Here is a 26,425-nt window from a genome sequence, read left to right as displayed (position 1 = left end):
ATAATCGTTCGGTATAATGCGATCAAACGGCATAAATAAACCTCTCTCTCTCTCTCTCTTTTTCTCTCCCTCCATTCGAGCCGTGCATCGAGTAACCACTTAGATATTACCTGGATATTTAATTAACCGAGAGCCGTAGTACGCCGGTTATATCGATGCTACGTCCATGCCTCGATTCTTTATCGCTATTAAATAAACGATTTTTATCATTCGAACGGAATTCAGTGGGGGGGAAAAAATATCGGTTTAGCATAGCGATCTGGAAATTCTCCATTCACCAAAAGCTAGCGGTATTATCTCGTCTCAAGAACGACGAAAGAAAAATGTTGCAAAATCGTGCGGGGATCAAGGTTCACGGATCTCGCGTTTATCGCGTATTTCGAGATTCTTTTTAGAACGTTAGAGCAACGTTCCTCGAAGGACGAGCTTTTTCAATGTTTATCGACGGACACGTGTTAATATCTGACAGTCGAAGAATTTTATTTTAAGCAACGCGTTGCCAAGTAGGCCTAGGTCTTTCTAATTCCGATCGATCCGCCTTTCTCTTTCTCATTTCGAATCGACGAACAAAAAACTTTCTAATACGACGACTACGAAACGAAATCTATCCTCCCGTACAGAGGAGGAGAGAGGAAAAGGAAGAGAAAAACTAGAGAGGAACTAACGATCTTCAAACACGGAAAGATCACGAGTCCCTCGCGCACCCTGCACGCCCTCGAAATTCACCCTCGAGGGTTGCACAACCATATATTTTAATTTTAAATACCGACGCAGCAGGCACCCTCGAGGACGGGGGTTCGAAACGAAGACGAAGGGGAAAGAAGGAGAGGAGACGGGTCCTCGGAGGGAAAACTGAAGGGTGGCTGGGAAGGAATACGCGGGCATTGGTAAGGTAGCACGAAGCAGCGGCAACCATAGACCTGTTATTAAGGTCAATGGGCTTGAAATGTTTCAACCGTCATGGTCTTTAAGAAGGCATGGCCACTCTTGCACCGCGTAAATATCCACCTTTCGACCGGCTCTCTCTCTCTCTCTCTCTCCCTCTCCTCTCGCAGGACACGGCTCTCCCCTTCGTTCCACCTGCATCCTCTTCCTCTTCCATCAAACGGCGTTCATCGATCTTTGAGCCAGCTCCTCGCGGTAATTGCACGTAATCACACCCGTGGCTATTATGAGAACGACTCGGGCAGATGTGCGTTCCTTTCTCTCCCCTTTTCTTTCTTTTCTCTTTTTTTTTTTTTTTTTTCGTTTTCGACTTCACCACCCTTTCTTTTCTCTCTTCTGTTACTCTGTTACACCCTTTCGAAAACGTTTCCGCCGAGAGATCGAGAAGATATTCTTTATATCACCGAGATGAAAGATTCGTCTTTGAGAAGATTGTTTAAACACCTTTTTAAACACCTTTCTTCGCGGTTACGTGAAAGAGGAGAGTAGAAGTGTTTTATTTTTGGAAATTATTGGGGGGGGGGGTTGTTTTCTTTTTGGTTTGGATTTGAGAATGTTTGCAGCGAGAGAAAGGGAGAGTAGAAATCAATCTGTCATTCGTTTAAAGATTAATACTTTCAAAAATAATTTACATTTAACTTGTTTTGTTCGCAATTTCATTTATTCTCCAACGTTCCCCCTCGATGAATTTCACCGCGTATCGCGAGATCCTATGATAATTTGTCACCTCGTTACGGGTAAGGGTTTCAGGTAATCACTGCGTAAAGATTTTATGGTCGACCGGATGTCTCCCGTTGCTAGAATCGATCGCTGCATTCCTTCGAAAGGAACGATCCTTCTTTGCTCCCGATCCCTGCCGTTTTTCTGCCGCCCGTTTCCTGCGGATTCTTCGACTCTTCTGGAATCTCGAGCGAGGGAAAAAGAAAAAGAAAGAGAAAAAAAAAGGAGATGGCACGCACCTGCTGCTCGAGAGCTGTTTTCTCGTCGTAACGACGTCGCCACCGATTACGCGGAATATAGCAATTTGTCGATTTATTAATCCTTCCATTAGGGAAGATTACGAGCTCGCGGGGAAAAACGAATAATTCCGTAAGCGAGGAGTGGAGCGGAAGGAAAAGGTAACGACGAGTTTATTCCCCGAGCTATAATCGAACAAAATGGAGAGGAATAATTCGTCGAATAACCGCGACGAAACTTGGAAACGCAATGAAATCGATTAATCGAAAGTAAGAGTCGAAGAATTCTAATTTTTATATATATATATAATGTTATAAAGTTCACTGAAATTTTATTTATAATTTTATTATTGAACTAGCAGTGTCACTATTTCATAGCCGGTATCTTTTGTTCGATACGCAATCTTCAGATGCTTTTGTAAACAGATACGCGCATTCACGTACAACTAAAATATATTCATTCAGCTAAATCCGCTGCATAACCAATTAACATATAATTTTTAAACAATTTCGTATTCGAGTACATGATTTAGCGATTTATATAGGGATCGGAGAGAACGAAAGATGTCGACACATTTGAAAGCATTTTCATTTATAGAATTAATTATTTCTTCTTATACTCTTCGTTTCTAAAAGAAATTTTCAATTTTTCAAACTCCGCGATGCGATGTGTACTTGCCATGTACTTATTTGCCACTAAGAATCGATCACTTCGAATTCATCGGTGATAGGCAGACTCCCCCATCGAACAAATTACACGCGAATATCATCGACAATGGGATATTCACGTGTGCAACAAGCGAGAGGCAGAGAGAGGCTTGTTAGAATCGGGGACAATTAATTCGCCGCAGATTATTACGTCCTGCGAGCAATCGGTGTACACGATATAGGTATACGCCGTCTCCTGCCACGGTTACTGTCTCGCTGCCAGATTAATTATTATCGGCTCGGATTATTACGGTGCTCGAATGGGTGGTCGGCCCTAACCGTGCCACGAGCATCGCTCACGCGTTGTTCGACGCTGCTCGACACTGCTAACGATCCGCAATCGAATATTCGCGCGGATGTAGATCGAAGGAACGATCTTCTGGTTCGTAAAAAAATCTTACGACCCGATCGAAACCAAGTTTCGAAGGAGTAATAAAGATCTGTTAATTAAGAGTTGCTCGACAAATTGCGACCAGCATCCTTGAATTTCTTTCTTTCTTTCTTTCTTTCTTTCTTCGTTTGGAAAAAAGAAAAATAATAAGAAATCGAATATTTTTTTCCACTAATCGGACGGAGAAGTAGCATCAATAGAGCTTTTTTTTCTCCCTTTTTCATTCAGAAATTACAATGAAAGTAGTTGACAACTTATTTTTCGAGTAATCGATACTTTCAAACTTTGCGACGAGCATCTTGTTTTCTCTCTTTCTTTCTTCTTCTTCTTTTTTTTTTTTCGTTTGGAAATTGTAATGAAATAATTGATACTCGACTGTATAAGAAATGTCCACGAAATCGACATTATTTTTCCATTAACAGGATGGAGAAGTAATCAGTAGCGCTTTCAGTTTCCATTAGCGGAAACTTTTACCACCACCTTCTTTCCACCATTTAATTATCTTCGATTAATTCAGTTGTGCGTCGTTAGTATGCGCAATTGCGTCGCTGTTAATCACGTGTGTTTGTTTTGAAAACAAGAACTTGTAATGAAAGCTGTTCAAATAATTTAAGCGTGTTACGTTTAGCGAAATTGGACGGAAAATAGTTGGAAATCTGGGATAAAATGTTTTTAAACGGGGGGAGGTACGCGATGGATAATTTAACCTTGTAAATGACGATAGCACGGAATAAATGGATAAGCGTTATACGTTAATAGTTGCGATGGTATTAGGAATAAACTGTGAAACGATCCACACACGGTTCGATAGTCGCATTTGTAATAATTTACACAACGTGGATACGTGGGTAGGGAACATTTCTGCTGTATAAATTATCTCGAGCTTTTATTTCTTTAATAAATTGAAATTTTATTCTAAAATGTGGCGAACGAAACCAAGAGAAAACTACGTAGAGAGACACGTAATTTCAAATTCTGATCGTGAAACATTGCTCTTCGTATTTACCACTACTATTTATCATTGCAAATTTCAATTACTATTTATTACAGTATCATTACGTATAAGATTTTTCAACAAAGTAGAAATTAGTGTTCGCGTAAGTATTCTTCTCTCGTGATACTTTACATTAAAAAAAAAAAAATATACAAAATGCATGTAGAAAATTATGTTACAAGAAAAATTCGTTAATTTCCACTGCTCTTTATTATAATTTACTTTTCTTCTTTACAGTACAAGATTTTATACTTTGAGCATTGGGTGTATAATTTAATATGAAATGTATTTTTGTGAGTAACTGTGAACTTGATATTATCGTCACTGTTTCACATATAAGAAAAGAATTATATACATATTATTAGATATATATGGATCTCTTCGCAACATTTAGATATAAAATATTTCCACATTAAGATGATCCCACATTGATTAAAGTGAATTAAATTCCGCGCACAACTTAAAAATAAAATACGATAACCAACTTTTCTACATTTTTCTCTATAATTTATTTAAAATTAACGACTTTCAAAATTATCAAACCCTGCATAATATAAAAAAGAAATACACTTGCCATTAACGTCAATTTTGTCCATCTCTTCTTTTTCCAATTATTTTCCCCGATTCGAAGAAGATCGAAATCATTGAATAAATCTTACACGAATTAAAAACAAAACGCACGCAAAAAAAAAAAAAAAAAAAAAAAGAATACACCGCGGTCCGCGTGTACACTCGCGACTCTTCCACGTCCTTTCGACGTTTTTCTTCATTATCGTTGACGAAGGTCGAGAGAGGGATACGGCGAAACAATTAAGGAAGCTCGTTAATGAACAGAATTGTCGGTCGGGTCCGCGGATCGTTTCGCATGTAACCGAAAGGAAAACAGGATAAAGCGGGTGCTAAATGGGCCAATTATACGCGGCGAACGAGCGAGGGTGCGAAAAGTGGGCTCCACGGGCCGGTAAATGCCCCCCCGTGTCCCCGTAGAACCCGCAGAACCTGCACGGCTTTTCCACCACGCCGTGCCACGGCCATCGAGCTTTCTTGCGTCGAGTTTTCGACGCCGAAAACTTTGCCCGGCCGACGTTTACCAACCGACCCGGCTCTCCTTCCAACCAGGATACTCTCCTGTTTAACTAGATTTCAGACCCCTTGGAACACGCGCATGCAAATACGAAACTTGGCGGGCTAACGCGATATTATTTTAATTACCAAGTTCTATGGCCCGGGTCGAGTCCCAAGTCCCTACCTTCGGGACCTTCTTAACGAGAGTTGCCTCGCGCGTAATTTCCCATGTTAAGACGCCAAGCTGGCTTTTCTTGCGCCAAAGAGATGATTTTTCCCGATTAAACTTTTCGCTTCGGATGAATTTTTCAACCGAAAGTTGAAAATTTGAGTTTGCAAAAATTGAGAAATATTTATCGGTGGATATTTATTTATATGGAAAATATAAGATCGAATTTTAATACGGGTTTTGAGAGTAGTCGGTCTTTTTATTTTATTTGTTCGATCGATAGTTACCGAACAGACACGAGCGATCGTCGACTTTGGCCGATAATCACCGAATACGGACGAGCAATCGTCGAATTTAGACGAGAATTGCCGAATACGCACGACCGATCCTCGACTTTAGCGATTGTGGTACATTCTACAGGCGAACGTCGTGTCGAGAAGAGTCGAGAGTTGAATTTTGGAAACGTTTAAATTTCTAAATAAAAGTTATTATATTTATAAATGTTAAGGTGGATAATTATATTTATATCGATAAAACGTACGGTTCTCGTTATATCGTTAATTAAATCAATTTACCCGACCTAACCTTGAATAATGAAAATTTACGATTAAACGTTCATGATGTTAGATGCTTAATCGTTAGCGATAAGGGTAATTGAATTAACTCACGTAATTGATGATCAGCGAAGATAGATGTTATTTAAACGTCTGTATTAATCTCCTCACCTGCAAGCAATTAAGAACATGTGTTAAATTTACAGGAATCAAGTGCACACGTGCTTGACATATCCATTAAAAATCGAACAGTTCCTGACATAGATAATTTTATCTCGCTTATTTAAATATTTTAACGTGGCAAATGTTTCAAACTCGTAATTTGTAGGTATTTCAAATAACATATTTCGAATTAGCAAAACACCAGTAACTCATTAAACAAATTACACTTGAAATATATACGACTCAATTACCAAACAATGTGTATTAAAACAGACCCACTCGAAAAATCACTTTAAATTCCCCCATATAGCGCCATTAAAAATTAATGAACCCATAATCGAATTTACTAATCGTTTAAAGTAATAAAAAAAAAAAAAAAAAAAAATTGAAATCCAACGAGCGTAAATCTTAGCCAATCGTTTCAATTTTTGAACAATTTTCTACTTAGAAGAAGCAAATTATCAAACGCTCTCATCTCAGTTCGAACTCGAAAAACTAAAAAATTTCATCGATTCGAGCAAATGGATGTCGAACGTTCTATCTGAAACGATACCTATCGATTTTCTGTACACGATATTCAATGTCCGCCATATAAGTTTCGTGATGCAAGCGTTATCGCGTGAAAGAAGGTGTGTTCGTCCATTTCGATTCCAAAAGAAGGAAACAAAAAAAAAAAAAAAAAAAAAAAATAGAAATAAAACCGAGAAAATAAATTGCTACAAGTGTAAATCTTATCTTGGCCCGTTCCAAGTTTTCTCGGTAATTGACTGCAAATTACATCCGAAGGAAGCGTATCTCGGTTGGAACTCGAAAATATTTGAAAAATATTTCATTTACTCGCAATCGGTCGATCTGGACCCTCCCTCCCTCCCAGTTGTCTCCATCCTGACGGGGCGGCAATCAACGAACGCTCATCTTTTCCCGGGTGGTATGCACGGCCGGCCGATCAGCCGACTAACGTTTATAAAAGAAGCACGAGGCTCGCGTGTGAGCCTCGTTCAACACCGGCATCCCGGCATCGTGACAAGCCCTGGGCGTTGATCGTCCGCCAGAAAACCAGTTCCCAGCTCTACTGGTTTTCTGTGTCGACTCTCTCCGTTTTACGAAGACACGAAACGCTGGCGAGCACCTTTAAGCGGCGTTCCGCGCCGCGTGTACCGTTTTCGGTATCACAGTGGAACTCATTTTCGAGGCCAGCACAGAGTCTCGTCTTTCCCCCGTTTCGATTTTGTCTCCAAAATGTGAAAGGCAGACATCGAACGAAGCTTCGATCCCTTTGTTCCGGAAGCGAAGTGAGAAAAAAACACGAAATTTTTGTGTAAAAATAATATATATATATGATCTTGAATTCTCGTTGAATCGAAAACGTCAGTTTCTTTTTTTTCTCTCTCTCTCTCTCTCTCTCTTCGTCGAAAAGAAATTAAAGTTGGCATCGAAATTTTTTAAAGGAGGAAAAATTTGAAATTTTTCCGTAAGAGGATAATATTAAGGATTTATTCGCGCTGAAGCAAAGAATCAGAATAATATCTGCAATAAGATGGTTCACGATCACCTTTGCATACTTTACGAGGCTTTTATACCTCCTTCTTATACAAAATTCATTGCCCTTTTTAAAGTTTCATAGAAAAAGGAGTTACGCGAGTTCCATTAAAAAGAAAGAATTCAAGACTTCCGCCCCAAGACTCGTGAAATGTTCCCTCTATCTACACACCAATTTCCAATTTCGAAACAAATTTTTCTTATTAAAAATTCCAAATTACTTGTAATCTTCCATCTTCCTCCGGCCGACAACCGAGTAAAAATAAACGTTTCAAATTCATTCCTCCTTTAATTATCGAGAAAAAGAAAAAGAAGAAAACGCGCAATAACTCAATTCGATCGAATTCCAGCGTGGAAGCAGTTAAAAGTGAAGCCGTGTAATATAACGTGCGAGCCAATGGTGGACCAGGCCGATCAGATTCTCCACCGCTTTATTAGGCTACCAGTTATTATGATAATGCCGTATCGACCATGTCCCGAAAAGGGCAACGAGAAGAGAAGAGAGCGAACCGGCTCCAAGGCGACCGCCGCCTCGACGATATTCAAATCGTGACGAAATCCTCGCGAGGAGGGAAGCCGCCGAGAGAGAGCGAGACACGCTCGACGCGGTCACGGCCGCTGATTTACGATAAAGGCGAACGGTGGCCCGAATGGTGCAAATTAGGAGTCATAAGTCATCATTTAGGTATCCGATGCACGGTTACACCTACCCTGCGCGCGTCTCGTGCGGAGCATGCGATATCGTTCCGAGCGGTTCCTTCTCTCGAGAGAACACTCTCTCGAGGGAGAAAATTGCATCCTCGAACGAGAAAGAGAGAGAGAGAGGGGGGGGAGTAATTTTCGTCCATTCGAGAGGAGACTCGGAAGGATTCCGGTGGCGGTTTTCAGCGAGCTAACGACCCGCGCTTCGAAATGGAAATGGAATGCAAATCGGATTCATTGCGTTTGGAAATTGATGAGTCGTCTCTCGCGTTCTCTCCCTTGAAAGGAAACAAGCCGCGAACGCGAGCATTCATTCCGTATCGAGTATTAATCCTCTCAAGGATTTGATGCAGTTGTATCCCAATCTTTGCTTTTCTCTTTTTTCCTTTTTCTTTTTTTTTTTTTTTGAGGGGAGAGAGGGAAGCTCGATCGAACAATTGCTTCGAACAATTTTATACCACTCGAGCGTAATAACGAATGGCGAATAGTTTTTTTTTTTTTTTTTTTTTTTTGATAATGAGTTTGATACTTCTTTTTCTTAATCGCTCTCGGTTGCGAATTATTTTGGACGAAGTAACGAGGACGCTTTGAATCGGGGTTTCGACGATGATTCCACGACCTTGAGATTCGTAGACTGTGACGCGCGTATGCAGTTTCAGTCATGAAAGAGCTCCATTCTCGATTTTCTTCGTTCCATTAAGAGGCGATCGCGAGATTTCTTTCAAAAGAAAAAAAAAAAAAGAAAGAAAATGCGGCTTGCAAATTGTGCGCGAATTGCGATAATACCGCTTCACATTTCTCGAATACTGCGTTTAAATTAAAATCGATATCCTCGAAAATTCAAGCTCAAATCAAAGAAGCCGAAATTCTAATCCTAATTCAACTACAAACAAATCGCATAAACGTGTCCTACTTGAATATCAATTCAAGTAGAATCCCATCGAGGCGGAAAATGAAATTTATCGCGAGGGGCCGAGGTCGGTTTGCTCGCTCGTTCGATCGATCGGTCGGTCGGTCGGTCGGTCGGTGGTATCTCGAAAATTGGCAAATCGTACATTAATGACACTATTAGAATCCCTGAATTCGCATTCTGGGTCACGTGTCGCAGTTTCAAAGGTGAAAGGGCTCGAGAGTGGCTTCATCTCTATTAGAAGCACGCGATTACAGGCCTCCTTTTCGAAGCGAAAAAGGGAGGGAGGGAGAGAGAGAGAGAGGGGGAGACGAGCAAGGGAATTAGGCCGCTCAGATTGTCGGGTATGTTGTCGGACGGGTTATCTTACAAATGTTCGATCGAAAACCTGCCCTGGGTAGGTTACAGACGTGTTTCTGTAACGTCGAGCCACGAATTCTTGCCTCACACGGCGTCGTTTTTTTCTTTCCTTTCTTTCTTTCTTTCTTCCCTTACAAACTTTCGGCCGTCCCTTCGATACAAAATACGCAGAATATCTAATTAATATCGCATTAACCGAATTCAATCTCCTTCTTTCGGGAAATTAAAAGCATCGAGAGTCGCAAATCAAACCATACTACTCCAAGTGTCTCGAAGACCCAAGAAGAAATGCAAATACTCCAAAAATAATAATCAACGAAAAAATCCAAAATATCAATGATACGACGCGTATCTACCGTGTGTCGATGCCCACGGTTGCAATATCGCGTGTTATTTGCCGACAAAAACGCGGTGGATGTGACCCCCGTCGTCGTACCCCAGATTCGAGACGACTCCTCTTCCAATTCCTCCTCCCGCTGAAAAGCGGGGGACAATCGTTGGTTGCAATCCTCGTACGTTGACTCTCGCGCAACCTCGGCGTGGCTCTTCTCTCTAAACAAGTTATAAATATCGAACGAGACACGCAACGCTCCATCCTGCGGCTCCTTCCTTCCTCGCGTGGAAACGATTGTGTGGATGTGTACTTGCAAGTGTGGGCAGATCGTGTAACACCGCTGGTCGCGAGGCGCGCGTCACTCGTATAAATCGGTGTTTGATATCGCCTTCGGATCGAATGCAATTATCCGCCACTCGAGGTATGTAGTTACCGGCGCGCAACCACGGTAGCTTGGCTGGCAACGGATGTGTAATTTCACGGTGGATATTAAGAATCGGTGAAAATTTACGGGAGAGTGTGTTACGGGTAGATACGTTTGTCGATTCTTCGAGATTGGAGATAAATCGATTTCTCGGTGAGAGTGGTGGCGCTAGAGTTGTCGTTTAAAGCGTATTGCCACGGTTGAACTTCTGTTCAACTCGTAGTAATTTTGCGTTATCGAGATAATTGATTATCGCGTCGGGGAGAGGGAACGGTCTCTCTACCTCTTTGTAAACTCGAAACGATAATTCTCCTTGTACCTTGTCGCGCTCGAAAGGAGAGGAAAAGTAGGAGGAGGAGGAGGAGGAGGAGGAGGAATTTCTTTAGAGAGAAAAATACGAGGTGTATGAAATATAAAAGGGGAAATATTCACGAGTCACGAGTTATTATTTCCTCGGACGAGCCGCGATTGAAAGAAAGGATAGGCACGATTTGTATTTGTACCTACGTGTCAATTGTATGCCAATCGAGCGAGTTAAAGCATCGTGACGTTACTCGAGTAACAGCGTGAATCGTCAATGAACGTGCAATACAGGTAGCGCGATCGAATATATATATATATATATACATATACATATATACGTATAGCTGACAACGATTTCATGCCGCATGTGACAACAATTGTCTTTTACTTATTCAGATAGCAGCACTGTTTATCTAACAGTTACACTTTACTATCGTAACAGTAGCAACAACGCTTGCAGTATCTACAACTATGCGAACACAAGCGTGGAGAGTTGCTAATCCTTGGTAGTATTCCCACAAGGATATCTTTATGCGTTTGAATATATCCATAAAGGAAACGATCGATTTTCTCTTCTCGAGATCGAACTCCTCGTATAACATCGAAGATAATTTATAACATCGATCAAAGATGAAAGATCTTGGTGTTCGCAACGATCACGATTTTATTGACAAGAAAAAAGAAAAAAGGAAAAAAAGAAAAAGAGTGGAACGACAGAGTGGACGTCAACCGACCCGTATGGAAGGCGTAGGAATCGAGAATAATGCGTGTATCGCGCGCCATGACCTAAATTCGATAGCCGACGGTCCGAGGGGAACGAACGAGTCGGGGGCCACGATTGAAACCTTCGCTCCAATGTCATCGGCTCGATTCAACCGGTCGACACCGGTGTCCGCCGTCTCTGATTTTATCGACGCATAAATCGTCCGAGATTACTGTTATTCCCCTATCGTTACGCCGCATCCACGTACTCTTCTGTCGTCGATCCACCCGCGTTTTTCCATCCACCGCTCCCTACGATAAATTTATCATAGCCGTGTATCGCCTGCGAAATTGCCAGCCTCGTAATTCGACGAGAAACAGTCGGTAATAGGATCGGCTGGCATAGATGGAACATACGTATAGTCGCGAATAATAAGAACGAGATTTTTTTATGGAAAAGTCTGTGAAGCGTGATATTTTTACGTTGGGATTAATCGGGTCGAAGATTTGAGAAAACTATTAAGTGGAATTGAGAGAAGATATATGTATATATATTCTACGGTACAATCCAATTACGCTACACTTTCACAGAACGTATGTATGTATGAAAACATGGAGTAAATAATAGCAATCGGGTCGAATCGAGCGAAACTTTCCTATTAGTATCGACTTGGATTTCCTGCCAGCACGGATACCTGGACGAATAGAAACTCGAGGCGGATAAAATAACTCGAGGCGTCGGAGGTTGCACGATAAATCGTGTCAAGAGCCGCCACCAACAAACTAATAATCCTTCGTGGCGCAACCGATTTCCCTGGTCGGGGAAGGGAGCTCGACCGATGCCGATTCGACCGTTTCGAACGACTTCGATCGCTCCTCCGTGTATCTCGCCAACGATCCATCGTTAATGATCCATCTGTATTGTACGGCTTGCCTCCGAACAACGCGTCGTTTCCATTCCACCAACCGTCGACAATCGTTCGAGAGCATCTTTGTAACAACCGTTACGTACGAGGCCTATTCTCCGCTCCTTGTCCGTTTCTCCATCCTCGAGATTCCTCGTCTTACGACGTATCTTTCTTTCTTTCTTTCTTTCTTTCTTTCTTTCTTCGTGACGATAGACAGTTCGCATCATCGAGGATTCGATCGATTCGAGGCTTTTCCAAGTTTTCCCCGTTTGGTGAATTTCTTAGCTAAGTTAAAATGATTTTGCACACAAATTAACATATAAAACTTTATCTTCACGTATATAAAGAGAGAAAATTTGTCGATGTATATAAAGTATATATCGTTATTTCGTGCGATATTTTAATAGTAAAGTAAGATGCATCCTTGGTTTGTATATTGTTTTTCACCTTTCTTATTTTATCGAGAGCAAATCCCAATAATATACACATTAACCGTCTATCATTCTTATTTTTCATCCTCTTTCGCTACATCTCTATTTTCATCGCTATTTTCCTTCTCTTCTCCATCGTCAATTTCTTAACGAATAGAAATAATTTCTTTATTTAATAACTGAAAAACTTTGAAAATAACATTTCTATCGCCAGATCGACTGTCAAACTCTGTCGGACTAGCGCCAAAAGTATAGTTCCATATTTTATCTAATTTCAGATAAAATATATTATATTATTCGACACTTTATAAGGAGCTTAAAAAATCAAGCATAAATAAATGTTCGAATCGAGCGGTCACGTTTTGGAGCAAAAGATTAAATTGTCGACTAATTTCGCGAGAATCGAAAATCTCAACGCTCAAAGCATCCATTGTCCTCCGCGTCGAACGATAGATGAATCGACGCGTTCCAATTCCTTTCCCCCGAAACAAAGAAGAGAGCTCGGTTTACGGTTAGGCCGCGAGCGTGCCACGATGTTAATAGGAGGCCTAATCTATCCCGCTCGAAACCGCTCGTAAATTTCTTTTCCTGCTCGCGAGCCCCGATAAACACCGGAATGCGGAAGCACGGTGGCCGCGCTTCGTCGAATGCCCGAGTGAAATCGGCATGAAAACCGCAAGGATTTTATTTAACGCCGCGAAAGAAGGCAAGTCTGTTTCGGGTTTATATATATATACGTACGCGCGCGTTGCGGTCGGCCGAGTCGCTGGTCGCTTTCAATTATCGTTACGAATCGATCGGTCGACGATGCAACCGCAAGATTTTGCGCGAACCGATTCGCTTTGTTTTCCAATGTCTCGTTCCAACCCCTCGTTAACTTTCCTCACAGCGACACCTTCTTTTCGAGCTTTCGAAAAGTTCTCGTTTAATCCTTCGTAAATTACGCTTGACGTAAATCTCGTTTCAACGTGATGTTTATCAACTCGTAGGAGGGAAAACTAGGAGTTCTTCAACGCGAGGACCGCCCACACAGTAATTCGAGTCGAATGACGATGTTTTTCGACATTTGTCAGATCAAATTATTTTGAGCGCGAATAAAAATATTTATTCGTGATTGTTTTCAACGATGCTAACGATCGTTTATATTGTTGTTGTTTATAAACTCTCGATCGGTAATTCGCGTTTATAAACGTTTCTCTCTTCCTCTCTCTCTCTTTTTTTTTTTTTTTTACGATAGATTTGTCCGAATTCGAAAAATCACAAAGACGATAAAAACAGGTAGTCGTTGTTGTTGTTGTTGTTGTAGTATCAGCGTTTCGGTTAAAAAAGACGGCTGCGTTTTCGTTGCGTTACATTTTTCCCCTCCGCTCCCTCTTCCTCCCCCGCCATTTCGAAACCAGATAAATTGGTCTGAATCGAGTGTACACGCGTTTTTAGGGGCACAATAAATCTCCGGTATCGCGAAGCACTTTCAACATCTAGAAACCAGTTTTCAAATTTCCATATCGGGTGCAGTTTCGAATGAGAATGAATCGCGACGAGCAATTTTCGTGCGTGGAATTTTCACAGCGCGAACATCTGATTTTTCCTTACCCTCGAAACTCAAAAAAGAAAAGTTAATACTCTCTGATAAACTAACTGAAAAAAAAAAAAAAAAAAAAAAAGAAAACACAACACGCGTAAAAAATTATACAGAAATGGTGATTTCTCTGCGCAGAATATCGATCGATTGTACGCCAAGGTGATCCGTTTGAAAGAAAATCTCGACGAAACGAACCGTTCTATTCTCGAACAGGGGGATAATTTTTTTTCATCGCGGAAACGAGGAGAGTTCACGTGGCAATCGGGCAAATTGGGCTCCGACTAATGGAACTTACGAGGACCACGAAAGATGGAAACAAAAGCCTTTTGGCCTTTCTCCCTTCCTCGTAACGAGCAACGTGTGCGAATGAAACAGCAGAAAAGTGGCCTGAAAATGGGGCAACGGATTCGCCGCTAGTAAACCCGGATTGTAAACGTGCATTTATTATACGAAGCATAGCGAGGCGAGGGGGAGGGAAGGAAAGCGCACAATGGAGAACCGGGGACGCCTCGTTTCTGCTGCTTTTTAGTATCGAGGTGACAATGTCACGTCGCAAATTTGCATCCAACAACTCCGCTCCTGAAATTTTTCTGTCCTCCTTATCCCGATCGAGGATTTTTTCTCTTTTTTTCGTGACGAGAGCGCAACGAGAGAACGATTCCATTCTCGAATTTTATCGCGTTTTTTTTGCGTGGGACGGGAGGAGGACGGGAGGCTCGATGATATTTTCAACGATCCGATCATCCTCTCGGTGAATATTAATTTTTGTCAGTTGCGAAAAGAAACTACCACGTTGAGCGTGGCTAATTTGATTTATTTACAACGATTATGAAATGGAAAGGAATCGAAACTTTCACTTTTACGTTTTTCACGGCACGTTCGAACGACAGTTGAAGTTGGGGGAAACGAGTTTAAGTTTAACCAACACATCAAATTACACTTCACGTAATCAATGACCGATAACCAACTTCCTGTTTAGACCGCTGAACGCGTCCCGCCCACGTAATAAACCGGACAACTTCGTTCGTGATTAATAAATTAGAAAACACGGAACGAGAATAACCCAATACGATATAATTCAAGATTGACCTAACTCCCTTAAATTTCGATCAATTGAAGAAATGTACAGACAATAACAGATTCGCTGCAAATCGCCACTCCATCTTCGAGAAACTAATCTTCCACCACGATCGATTCGTTCGATCCTTCTTCTCGAACGAAAGAAGCTTGAAAGAGAAAAAGGCGTAGTGGAGGAACACGGCTTATAAATAGACGCGTATTACTTATTAAGTCGGATAAGGCCGCGGCGACTCCGTTTATCTCGAGGCTTGAACCGCGGCTCTGTTTGCGGCGCAAATTAGTGTTTGCCTTCGCGCGCACCTTTGCTTTGTCGCATAATTGTGTTTACCATCGGGCCGGCGCTAATTCCCACCACCAAGGCGTCGCGCCCTCGCACCATCGTTCGATCGTTGCAGCCACCAAAACCGATGCACGCCACGCTTTATTAAATCACGATACGTGTTCCCCTAATCCGATATTAAATCGGTCACGAATCCGCATCGAGAGAGAGAGAGAGAGAGAGAGAGAGGCGGGTTTCGGAAAAAAATAAAAGTAAATTTCTAGCCAGGGCGAAATAAAATTGGACCGGTGTTCCGTCCAAGCTCTCGCGACGGGATGACGTTTCGCAGAGAGTTTTGAACGTGTACGGTTGAAATTCGAGATGGGATATCTGGATTTTGTAGGAATGGAATTTTTTTTTTTTTTTTTTGAACGATGCTCGATAGAATTTGTGATAATTTGTTTTATCGGGTTTCGCGTTATAGGTGTTATATTTTCGCGTGGGATCGAATGAAATTCGAAGTAGAGAGGGATAATATTTGATCGGTGGAGAGTTTGTGATGTAATTTGTTTTATCGTTATATAGATTATATATATATATGTACTTTTGCGACAGGATAAAGTTTTGTAAGAGTTTCGAGTATTTTGTAGAACGTGGAAAAATCGTTATAGATTTAATTTCTTTTCCTCGAAGAGTAATTAGTCATTGTCAAATATTATTATTAGATAAACGATAAGCACGAATAACAAGAAGAATAATAAATAGGATAGGATTATATTTAGAGTATACGCGATTCGTATATTTTTCAGATGCAAAGAGTTAATGGGAATATTCGCGTTAAAGTTAAAAATCAAAGAAGTTATCGATCATAATTAACATTTGCAATGTGAGAACGACAATGAGAGAAAGATTCGAAACAAAATTAATTATCCAACGATTTAATCAAACTTGTTAAACTAAGTATCTTTGACGTGGATAATTCATTTATTAGTTAGTTTATTACGTTAAGATATATACGTCGGGATCATTTATTACACATCGATGTAAAATTGTGCCAACTCTCAATCACGATTGATGTATGGCACATATAAGCAATATCGATTTAAAATCGATTAAATCAAGCAGCAAGTTTTTCACAAGAATTGACGGCAAATTGCGCGCACGAATGTAACACTGCTTCCACTTTATCACGATCCCCGTTACTATAAATAACCCTCTTCTTCCAACGAGCGCAACAATCAATAATCAACAACCACGCAACTTAATCTTAATTAACTTTCCAATTTAGATTTTCTCCTTCTCTATCCCCGCAAATTGTTTGAAAAAAAAAATCCTATCGATCTAGAAAATTATCTGCGATTAATATATCGATACGAAACCTAAGATCCAAAGATATTTTCAACGATTGAAAAATTTTCAATGCTTAAAAAAAAAAAAATATTGAAAAAAAATCATCGATCCGGAATCGCAATCGGTATCGATCGATGCGCGGCGAAACTAAGGACGATTTTCCTCAACTTGGTCGTCGTCTTAGGAAAAAATGTTCGAAAGAAAAAAAAAAAGAGAAGAGAAGAAAAAAAAATTCGGAATGGAGGAAACTGTCAATCTGGAATCACAGCCGGTAGGTGTGATTGGTACACCGATGGAAGACCGCGAAGTGCCGCGGTGCGACCGCAATGCATTCGCGGCTTCGCCGGTACACCGGCAATCACAATGTCACAAATGCTAGTCGGTCGCCATGCCGTTAGGTTCACCGGAGGGCAATAACCCAGCCAGCTAAACTTATTTAGAATAGCGTATCGCCCACCAACAGCCGCCCAATCGACTCGATCCAACAACCGACACGATACAACGCTGTTGCCGTGACGAGATCTCGCTTCCTTTTTTTTTTTTCCTTTCTTTTTTCTTTTTTTCTTTTTTTTCCCCCCTCCCCTCTTTTTTTCTTCTTCTTCTCCTCTTCAATCGTCCCCTGGGGGCCTCCGATTCGTCGTCGTGCGATGATTAAATCGATGATTACTTTCGATCGAACGACCGATCCATTTATGATCCATTATGACGATCGTGGAGGATCGTAATTACGATTTCAATTCGAAATCGTGCAATTTATTTCTACGATTCATTCCCTCTATTTCCAGTAACACGCGTTGAAATCGTTTCGTATCGACGCCATTTTCTTCGTTTCGATTTCGTTCACACTTTTATCGGGATACGAGGGAACGAATCAACGGGCAATCAACATATTGGAAAATTTGACGTGATCATCAAAATTATCGACGCAAAGGATATTTGCTCTTCTTTTTTCCGCTTAACAACTTTCGACGCGAGACATTTTTTAACGTTTTCGTTTCGTCGAAAAATTTATCGTAAATTTATCGTAAATTTTCGAGTCGAATTTTCGAAGGGGAAAAAGTACGATCAAAGTGAAGGTACGGACTAAGAAAGGATTGGCGAATCGCCACGTATACGCGCGACCCAGTATCGAATGTCAATAACTCCGCGAATGATTTCGCGTCAATCATTCTAGCTTCCGGCTGGAAAGCATTGGAGGGTCGTTGATCGGTCACTTCCTGCACGGACTGCATTCCAAACCGACTCCTTTCGCCGGCTCTATGCGCTCCGAGTTATTAACTGCAAAGGAGGGAGGGAGAGATGGAGATTGCCGGGTTTCTCGGCCGCTAAACGAGATCTAGATTTTCCTCCGCTTGGCACAACTGTCACGTAGGAATGCCATTTCGCAGGCCTCCAGCCTTTAGATCCCCTGATATTCTATCCCCATGGATGTCGTTGTGTCTTGCCCGTGTCTTCCCAACCACCGCCCGCCATTCCTCCTCCTCCTCCTCCTTCCTTCGATCGAAATCCTGCGGGAGGAAAAACGCGTTTCGACGCATCCTTCGTTATCCGCGTATATCGCCAATCACGATAATCGTCCACGCTTGAATCCATCGATCGATCGGCAAATTCTTTTCGCGCCAAGAATATTATTTATACGAGTATATCGATTATCCGAGTTTTCTGCTCGGGCCGAGGAACGCCGAGTATCAATCGTAAATTTCAACCGAACAATTCTCCACGGAAATGTGCAGAATCGGCGATCTCAACCCCTGAATAATTCATCTTTCGCGCGTCACTCATCATCCGACCTTTTCCCCTTTTTCCAAAGCTTTTCCCCTATCAACCTCTACTCTTCGAGTCCACGACCCGTACAATAGAATCATAGCCCGTTTATATTTAATTTAAAAAATCAAAATATAACCCGAGTTGTAAATTTCAACACGGAATTCGCCGGTGTTTTCTCCCCCAATTAATGGCCAATCTCCTCTCCCCCTTTCCTCTCCTCGCGTTGTAAATTCTAATCGAAGCTCGGTAAACCGATCTTCGAGACTCGGGCGTTTATCAAGCGGCGACCGAGCGGTAACGCGTTCAAGCAGCCGTGACAATTTAACGCGGCTAAGCTCTCTCGCGGATTCCACGGCGAATGGGTAGCTCGTCTAATTCGAGCGTAACCGAACGAAACTGCACCGCGTTATATCACGGATATAATTTATTTCGCGTATATAAAGAGTGGGAGAGAGATATCCGGCACGTTTCGAGCTAGGTTAAAATATTTCACCTAGGGGTTGGGAAGTGAGGAAAGAGCGTGGAAGAGACAGCAGGACGCTTCGGTATGGGAAAGGAATAGCGGAAGGTTAGGAAGGAGAGCTGGCAGAGAGCTGGTATACAGGACAATATTATCGCGCGATACGATCTCAGATGCCTGGCTAGGCCTCTTAGGCATGTCACATTGCAAACAGTGGACAATGAGGCTATTGTTGCTGTATAATGGTCGTTCGCGACCTTACGTGCCCTCTTTCTCCTTTTTCTTCTTCCTCTTCTTCGTCTACGGGTATTGCTCGATCTCGCCGCGCTTCCAACCAACCTCTTCGAAATAAATATCGGATAGGTTTGACTAATGGATGGACGGGAGGAAGAGAAGGTGAGCGAGATCGATAACACGCGTTGTTTTAAGACAGGCTTTGCTAGTTCGCGTTTACGAGAGAGATTTGAAACTTTTAATTCGATTGTTGCTAGCTGTTTTCGAACCGGAGATGTAGAGTTCAATTTGTCGACAGTCTTGGAAACCATTATCTCGAGCAAATACTCTCGAGAAACAAGAGTAAAGGGAAGAAAGGGCGGTCGATAGTTGGAAGTATCGTTTCCTCGAAATAAATATCAAGTTTTGATATAATCGATACACGGCGTGGTTCCAACAGAGTCGATTTTCGTCTTTTCGCGAAGAGAAATTTCAAGTCTTTCGACTTTGTAGATTTGTCGACAATCTTGCAAGTCTTGAGCATAAATACTCTCTCCGAGAAGCAAGAGTGAAAGAAAAGGGGTCAATTTCTACTCTTCTCATTATACGCGGCGTAATCATAAATTTTCAATCTATCGGCGAGCAGAGGCAATTTTCCAAGTGGGTTCGGAAACATTTTCATTAAAGAATCACGGCTCGAGCGAGGGTGTTTATTATACGGGACGATCGGGGACGATCTCGGCTGTTAAGTCCAATCACCTTATCGTAGCGCGCCACGTAGGTTCCCTCAACCTCGTTACAAAGGGAATTATTTTATTCGTAGAACGGAGCCGCAAGTGCTATCGTAATAATGGACAGTGAACGATCAAAGTGCACGGTCGCTATGCACGCGGCATCGTACAAAGCGACGTTGCGAGAACCCCTTGGAATTCCTCTCTGATGTCTGTCACTCACTCTTAATTTACGGCGATAGCGGAACGCCGCAGTTACGACGGCCCAGGTAACCCTATCGAGGTGCAACCATGTCACGACCGCCTTCCAGATGAAAGGCTAAGTACGCGCCCGGGAATACCGCCTTCGTAATTTCCCATTCAACTTAACCCTTCCGCCCAACCATGGATTTTAATTAACTCGATCGATCAATGCAGCTCTCTAACTTAACCGCGCTTTCGTCTTATTTAATCTTATCTTTTGAACGCGTTAAACACGAAATGTTCCATCCAATTTTCCAGAACGATGCGTGAAATACGGCAGATTCGTAATTATTATATAGCATTTCGTTCGAGCAACGTCGATATTCAAAACTTTCTTCTCATCTCTCGATTTCATTTTATAAAACTTTCAAACGTGGAAATTATTCGCGCGATTCGGTCGAATCATTGCATCATTTCCAAATCCACTTGAGCAAATTTACGCTTCCTCGACTTTTCTCTCTTGGATGCGCGAGAAGCACTTGACCCGACGAGTGTATATAATAAACTTCATGATACGCGCGACTTGGTTGAACGTTCCTCGCCAACAGCCAACGAAGATCACACGTCTCCTTTGGTTTCGTCCTTTTTCGAACGCATGGAGAAGCGCTTCGGGAAGAATTGAGGTGAGCGCGCGTTGAAAAAGGAGGTCGACGTCGACGACTCGGTCCAAGGTCGATGCGTGCGCCTCGTTAATAATTCGCGACTCGCCAATTCACCATCATTGTCCGCACGCGATATCTAACTCTAACGTGGGAGGGAGAGCAAGAATAACTGGATATCCGCTTGAGTTTCGTAATTGCGCGAGTGCACTTGTGCGCGCCAAGACGCTCGACCGAAAGTGCAACGTCTAATTTTCCACTTAACCGGCCAATGCAAACTTCGGCCTGGCCGGCAGAGATTCTCTGTTTGCCCGCCAATTACGGGCTCGAAGGAAACGCCGAGGGTTGAAAATAATCGCGGATTAACGCGATTGACGAAGCGACAATGTTCTCGAATAACTATTTTGTGCCATTTTGCGCGATGATTTGGATAATTAATTAAACGAGTTTCGATTTGATTTTTGGATTTTTGGAGAGGAAAGGAAACCGACGAATAAATTTTTGTTCGAGATAGAAGATTTAATTAATATTTAAAATTGACGTCGTTTTGATTGGGATATTTAAATTTTCCGGGCGGGGAGAGGAGAGGAAGCTTGTATTTGATTTTGATGTTGGAAGTAGAAGATTTAATCGGCGTTTAATCGATCGAGAACGAAACGTTTTAACAAAAGTGGCTAAATATTACGCGGTACTTGGCCGCGCCAAGTTTATCACAAATTTAATTAAATTTACGCGAACGCTAGCGCGGCAGTAGAGTAGATGTCCGATGCAACGTTTAATTTTCCAATTAACCAGCCAGTGTAAACTTCGCCTCGACACTCTGCCCGCGAAGATGATCGCGACCTCTTCAATATTTGTCGAGCAATCCAGGTGCACACCGTCGAGAAAAAGTGCGCGATTACACGTATCTTCTCGCGCTACCCAAGGAAACGAAGTTTCTTTCCCTTCGTGAATTTATCGCGCCCCGTTTCACAAGCTTGAACGAGAATTAATCGAGGCCACAAGGAGTACACAATTCGAGAATACGGAAAAGCAACTTTTATGCAACAGAGACGAAGATTGCAAGTAGAAGCGCTTTTGAAACGAGTATTATATACGCGCAACTCTTTGAAATAGTAGATCGCATATTTTACTCCGCTTTCCTCTCGCCAAATCCTCCTCCGGCGATTCTATTTATGTTACGAAAGCGTTTGAAAAATTCACAAAACGATCCTCCCCAACGATTTCCCAAAATAGCTCGATCACGCTAAATTCTAAAATCATATCGTTGCTTAAAACACTGAATCAAAAAAAAAAAAAAAAAGAAAAAAAAATGAAAGAAATCGATTTAAACAAATAAATAATGTTCACGATAATTACCGTTCGATTTCCCAAAATTAAATCCTAAAATCGTATCTTTATTTAAAGCTTTGAATCATTCAACTGACCATTCAAATGGAAATTGTTCGAATATTACGAAAGAGGATCGCAACGAAAAAAAATTGGAGAAGCATCGATCCAAAAAGTAATTCATCAGAAATAACTCTAAATTGTCTCGATTAAACTATTCTGAAATCATACTTTATTCGACTAAAGGGATTGCAAATCGTTCGAATCGTTACGAAAGGGGATCGCAACGAAAAAAAATGGAAGAAACAGTGATCTAAACAAATAATAATTCGCAAAATAATTCACCCCAATTCACGATAATTACCATTCCCCAAAATTAAATCCTAAACTATCTATCTTTATTCTAACTCACGACTCAACCGAATGGAATGAAAATTGTTCGAATATTACGAAAGGGGATCGCAACGAAAAAAAAAAGTAAGAAACACCGATCCAAAAAATAATTCATCCCCATAGAAATAACGCTCGATTAAACTAAAATTCGACCAAAAGAATTACAAATGATTGGAATATTAGAAAAGTGGCAACGAGAAAAAGAAAAGACGATGGAAAAAAAGATAATTCGAAAAACTCGCCCCAACGAAAACAACGGATGATTGAACGGACAATTACCCCTCGATTTTCCAAGATCGATCGATCGATCCCTCGTTCGAGACGTATTTAATCGATAATATTGAGGACGATCGACCGCGTTGCCTCCGCTTACCAAATTACAAATGTAAACCGTGTAGGGCGGTGTTTCTCGTCTAGCCTTATATCTGGCCAGGACCCCTCCCGTCGAAGGGCTTCGTAGGGCATTACTCTGGTAAGCCTGACTTGGCAAGCAGATCCCGCGGGTTACAGTTAATTGGCTTCGGCGCGTTCAGCCGAGGACGTGTGCACCTATCCCCCCGGTGTAACGCATGCAAGCGCCCGTCCGATGCAAGCGCATGCACACACCGAGATGAACACCGACCGCACACGCTCTCTCTCTCTCTCTTTACGCGCGACACACTCATTCACAAGCGGTGTGGTGCACGTGTTTTGCCGCGTCTGCTTGACTGGCGGGATCAAAAGCCATTACTCGACGGTGGTCACGTTGTTAACGGAATTTTCCTTCTTTCTTTCCTTTCTTCATCTTCTTCTTCTTCTTCTTCTTCTTTCCACGTCACTCTTCGTTCGAACGTCGCTTCGAACGCGACACGACGCGTTCTAATCGAATTACACGGAGACCGTTGCCGTTATCCAAGGATACTCTCGCGAACAGGGAGGGAAGATTTCCGGCCGTAACAAACCGTTTCGCGCCGTTTATCCGATTGTCGATGCCGGATACGTTGGAGCCGCTCGCGTTAACGCCGCCCGTCAATCATCTTAATTAATTATCTGTTTAGCAAGCCGTGAGGGCAATTTTCTGCGCCGCGATTATCACGCTTGTCACGGGCTTATCCTTCGCTCGGGATTACGCCAAGCCGAGGGCACGAGAAGGCGTTAATACGCGGCCGAACAAATGCCGTGGAATTAAAGCGCGCGTGTGGAAAAGTGAGTAGAGTAGAGAGGAGCGAGAGATCATGAGAAAATGATTGGCCCCTTTCACGCGGCGCGAACTCGGCCGGTCGTTGGAAATGAAACGACGCGCTCTTTCAGGGAAGAACGAGTTTGCACGAGTTGGCTTTTGTTTTTACGAGATTGAATCCTTTTTCCTTTTCTTTTTACGAGAGTTTCCGCTCAACGGATCCACACTCCGAATCCAACTCTGATCCGAGTTCAGAGAGAAATTAATTCGCGCTAAGAAATTAATCTTCGTTCGAATACGAAACGGATTAGTATCCACGCCGTTATAACATTACACATATTGGGATACAACAATATCGCGAAATGGGACGATACGATCGTATAGCGTGTTCGGAGGAGCAAAATGAAACGGGAGCAGTTAACATGGACCGCTTTTGAACGCGGTATTTCGGAGGATAATCGGATGCAATAATCGTATCGTCTACGTTTTATCATTGAAAATTATTCCTCGAAAGGCGGGGGAAGCGTTTGGATATGGCAAAGAAGGAAAGGAAGTAAGTAGGATAACAGTCGGTGGAGAACGATGCCGCGTTTCTGCGTTCTCAGCGCGGAGGATCCGACGAGCATTGATGCGAACCGAGCCACGGTGCAATAACAGTAAAACGGCAATATTGTTTCCATGCGAGCGTAGAATGCATCCTCCGTCGTCGGATCATGCGTACATACATGCATGCATACATGTATAAGGTAATTTCGCCATGCCTGGATTTTTAGAGAAAAAAAAAGAAAAGAAAAGAAAAGAAAAAAAAAAACGCTGTCTAAACATTAAGGCGATAACTTTGTTTTTGTATGCAAAATGATCTGTCGTTATCACTGCTCCGTGACCAATTACGATATTATATTGAAGGTAAACTGTGTACAAAAGTATTATTGCCGTGGGATTTAACGACGTGCATTGTTTTTTCGAGTTTCTTATGAGAAAATCAATATGCAGCCTCGCGAATGTTTGAAAAATACAATCGCCGTTGCCGGAAGAATGGCTTCGAATAATTTTCATTGACGAATCTTTGTATTGACTGGTATTTAGACCGTGACACTCGCCTTTCAAATTTCTCGATCGTAGAGAATACCATACCGTGAATGATATTTCTAACGAATAACGTTAAGAACACGATCTCGACGAATCGTTTTATTTATCACAGAAAATGAACATTTTACAACAAGTTAATAGTTTCGAAATCCATCGTTCCGTGTATATAAATATAATTCGTAATATTTGTGAAATAGAAACGAATAAGAATCTCTCTCTCTCTCTCTCTCTAAGTTTCGTAGAGAAATCGCATCCTCGACATCGCGATTCGATTTATCGGGCGTAGTTATCGACGTCACGCGTGTTTCTATCCTCGTCTCCCTCGTCGTCCGTCCTTTTATTTGTTCATCAAACCGAGCCGCTCGATCCTTTCTCCCATCCGAATCGATCTGCACGCGTGAAATGGAGACTCGTTGGCGAGACGGAGAGTTGAAATGGTGCCCCATCGCCAAGGGTTTCGCAATACGTGCACACGTCCAACATGGCCACCGGATGTGCTTCAGTGGATTTTACGCTTAGCCATCGTGGTGGTTGAACTCCGCGACCGTGTTCTTCTACGGGGATTGACGTGGTGAATGGCTGTTAGAAACGTTCTCCGTTTTACGAGCTGCGATGCTGATGGTATGTACCCAACTTGTAAGAGGATAGAAATGTCTTCTTGTTCGCGAGGGTGATTGACAACGACGACGACTTGGCCAACCTTTTTCTCGACTCTTCTTCGTTCCAGCTACGTGATTTAATTCGTATATATTCGAACGGACGTTTATTATTTTTCGAACAGAAGGAATAAGACGCGAATAATTTTCTCGTTCGAACGAAACACGACCGATCGAATCTAATTTTCGATAAAACAGAATTCATCGAGATATAGCTCGTGGTATTGGTGAAAATACGGACGATAATAAACGACGATATTGCAACGTTCGACTACATACGATCACCGTTTACAAACGCAATTAGAGGAAGGCGGTGGAAAGTTTTGGTAAATTATTACGACAATCAAAGGCAAAAGGTGGAGAGGAGCGAATGTAACGGAACGAAAATAGTATTGCGAAGAAGCCGTGGCCGGTGAACGGATAAACGGAATAATATTTATCTAGTCGAGGTGGGTAAACAACGCGTGAACCTTTCAAGATGAATAAGTGGCTGCGGCGAACGGTGCACGAACGGTGTTGTATCGATCACTTGGATAGAAACTGGGTTAACATGGCCCGTCCACCCTCTTCTATCCTCTTGCCATCCCACTTATCCCGCCCATCTCGCGATACAAATCCGCCACGTAAGTAAGGCGGTCACCGTGGCCGCTAAACGCATTAACCGACCGAGTCGGGTTTCGACATCGTCGATTAAACCTATCGCGAGGTTGAACGTAATAATTTCCTCGTTAAATTCCCGCTGTTTGCCCGCTGATTGCCGCCACATCGCCAAACAACATCTCGATTTTCTCTGGCTTCTTAAGCACGGAAACCCGATTGCGAGATCGCGTTTGTCATCGTTTCGATGCTTTTACTTTTAACTAGGGGTGTGTAAAGAGGAGAGGAGGAGGAGGAGAGGGTATCGATCGTTTCGAGCTGCGAATCGTTTGAGAAAAATAATATTTGTGATATTATTGTG

At 42.2% G+C, this 26,425-nt stretch overlaps 1 protein-coding gene across 5 annotated transcripts in view; it reads right to left on the bottom strand.

Moving 5' to 3' along the window:
- LOC100871385 (uncharacterized) overlaps positions 1-26,425 on the bottom strand; it is a 295,923-nt gene that overhangs the window by 204,935 nt on the left and 64,563 nt on the right. Inside the window, exon 1 of one of the 5 annotated variants that reach the window (XM_086903634.1) lies at positions 5,897-5,953. The exons of the other annotated variants lie outside the window; for them this stretch is intronic. The gene's annotated coding sequence lies outside the window, so the exon portion shown is untranslated. Of the gene's footprint in view, positions 1-5,896; positions 5,954-26,425 lie in introns of those variants that run through there. 5 annotated transcript variants of the gene reach the window in all.

The sequence above is a fragment of the Apis florea genome, unplaced genomic scaffold, assembly GCF_048593485.1.
Source record: "Apis florea isolate Af1SG1 unplaced genomic scaffold, ASM4859348v1 contig_2293_pilon, whole genome shotgun sequence".
Classification (NCBI taxonomy): domain Eukaryota; kingdom Metazoa; phylum Arthropoda; class Insecta; order Hymenoptera; family Apidae; genus Apis; species Apis florea.
The sequence above is the reverse complement of the archived record's forward strand: the minus strand, read 5'-3'. Positions and strand labels throughout refer to the sequence as shown.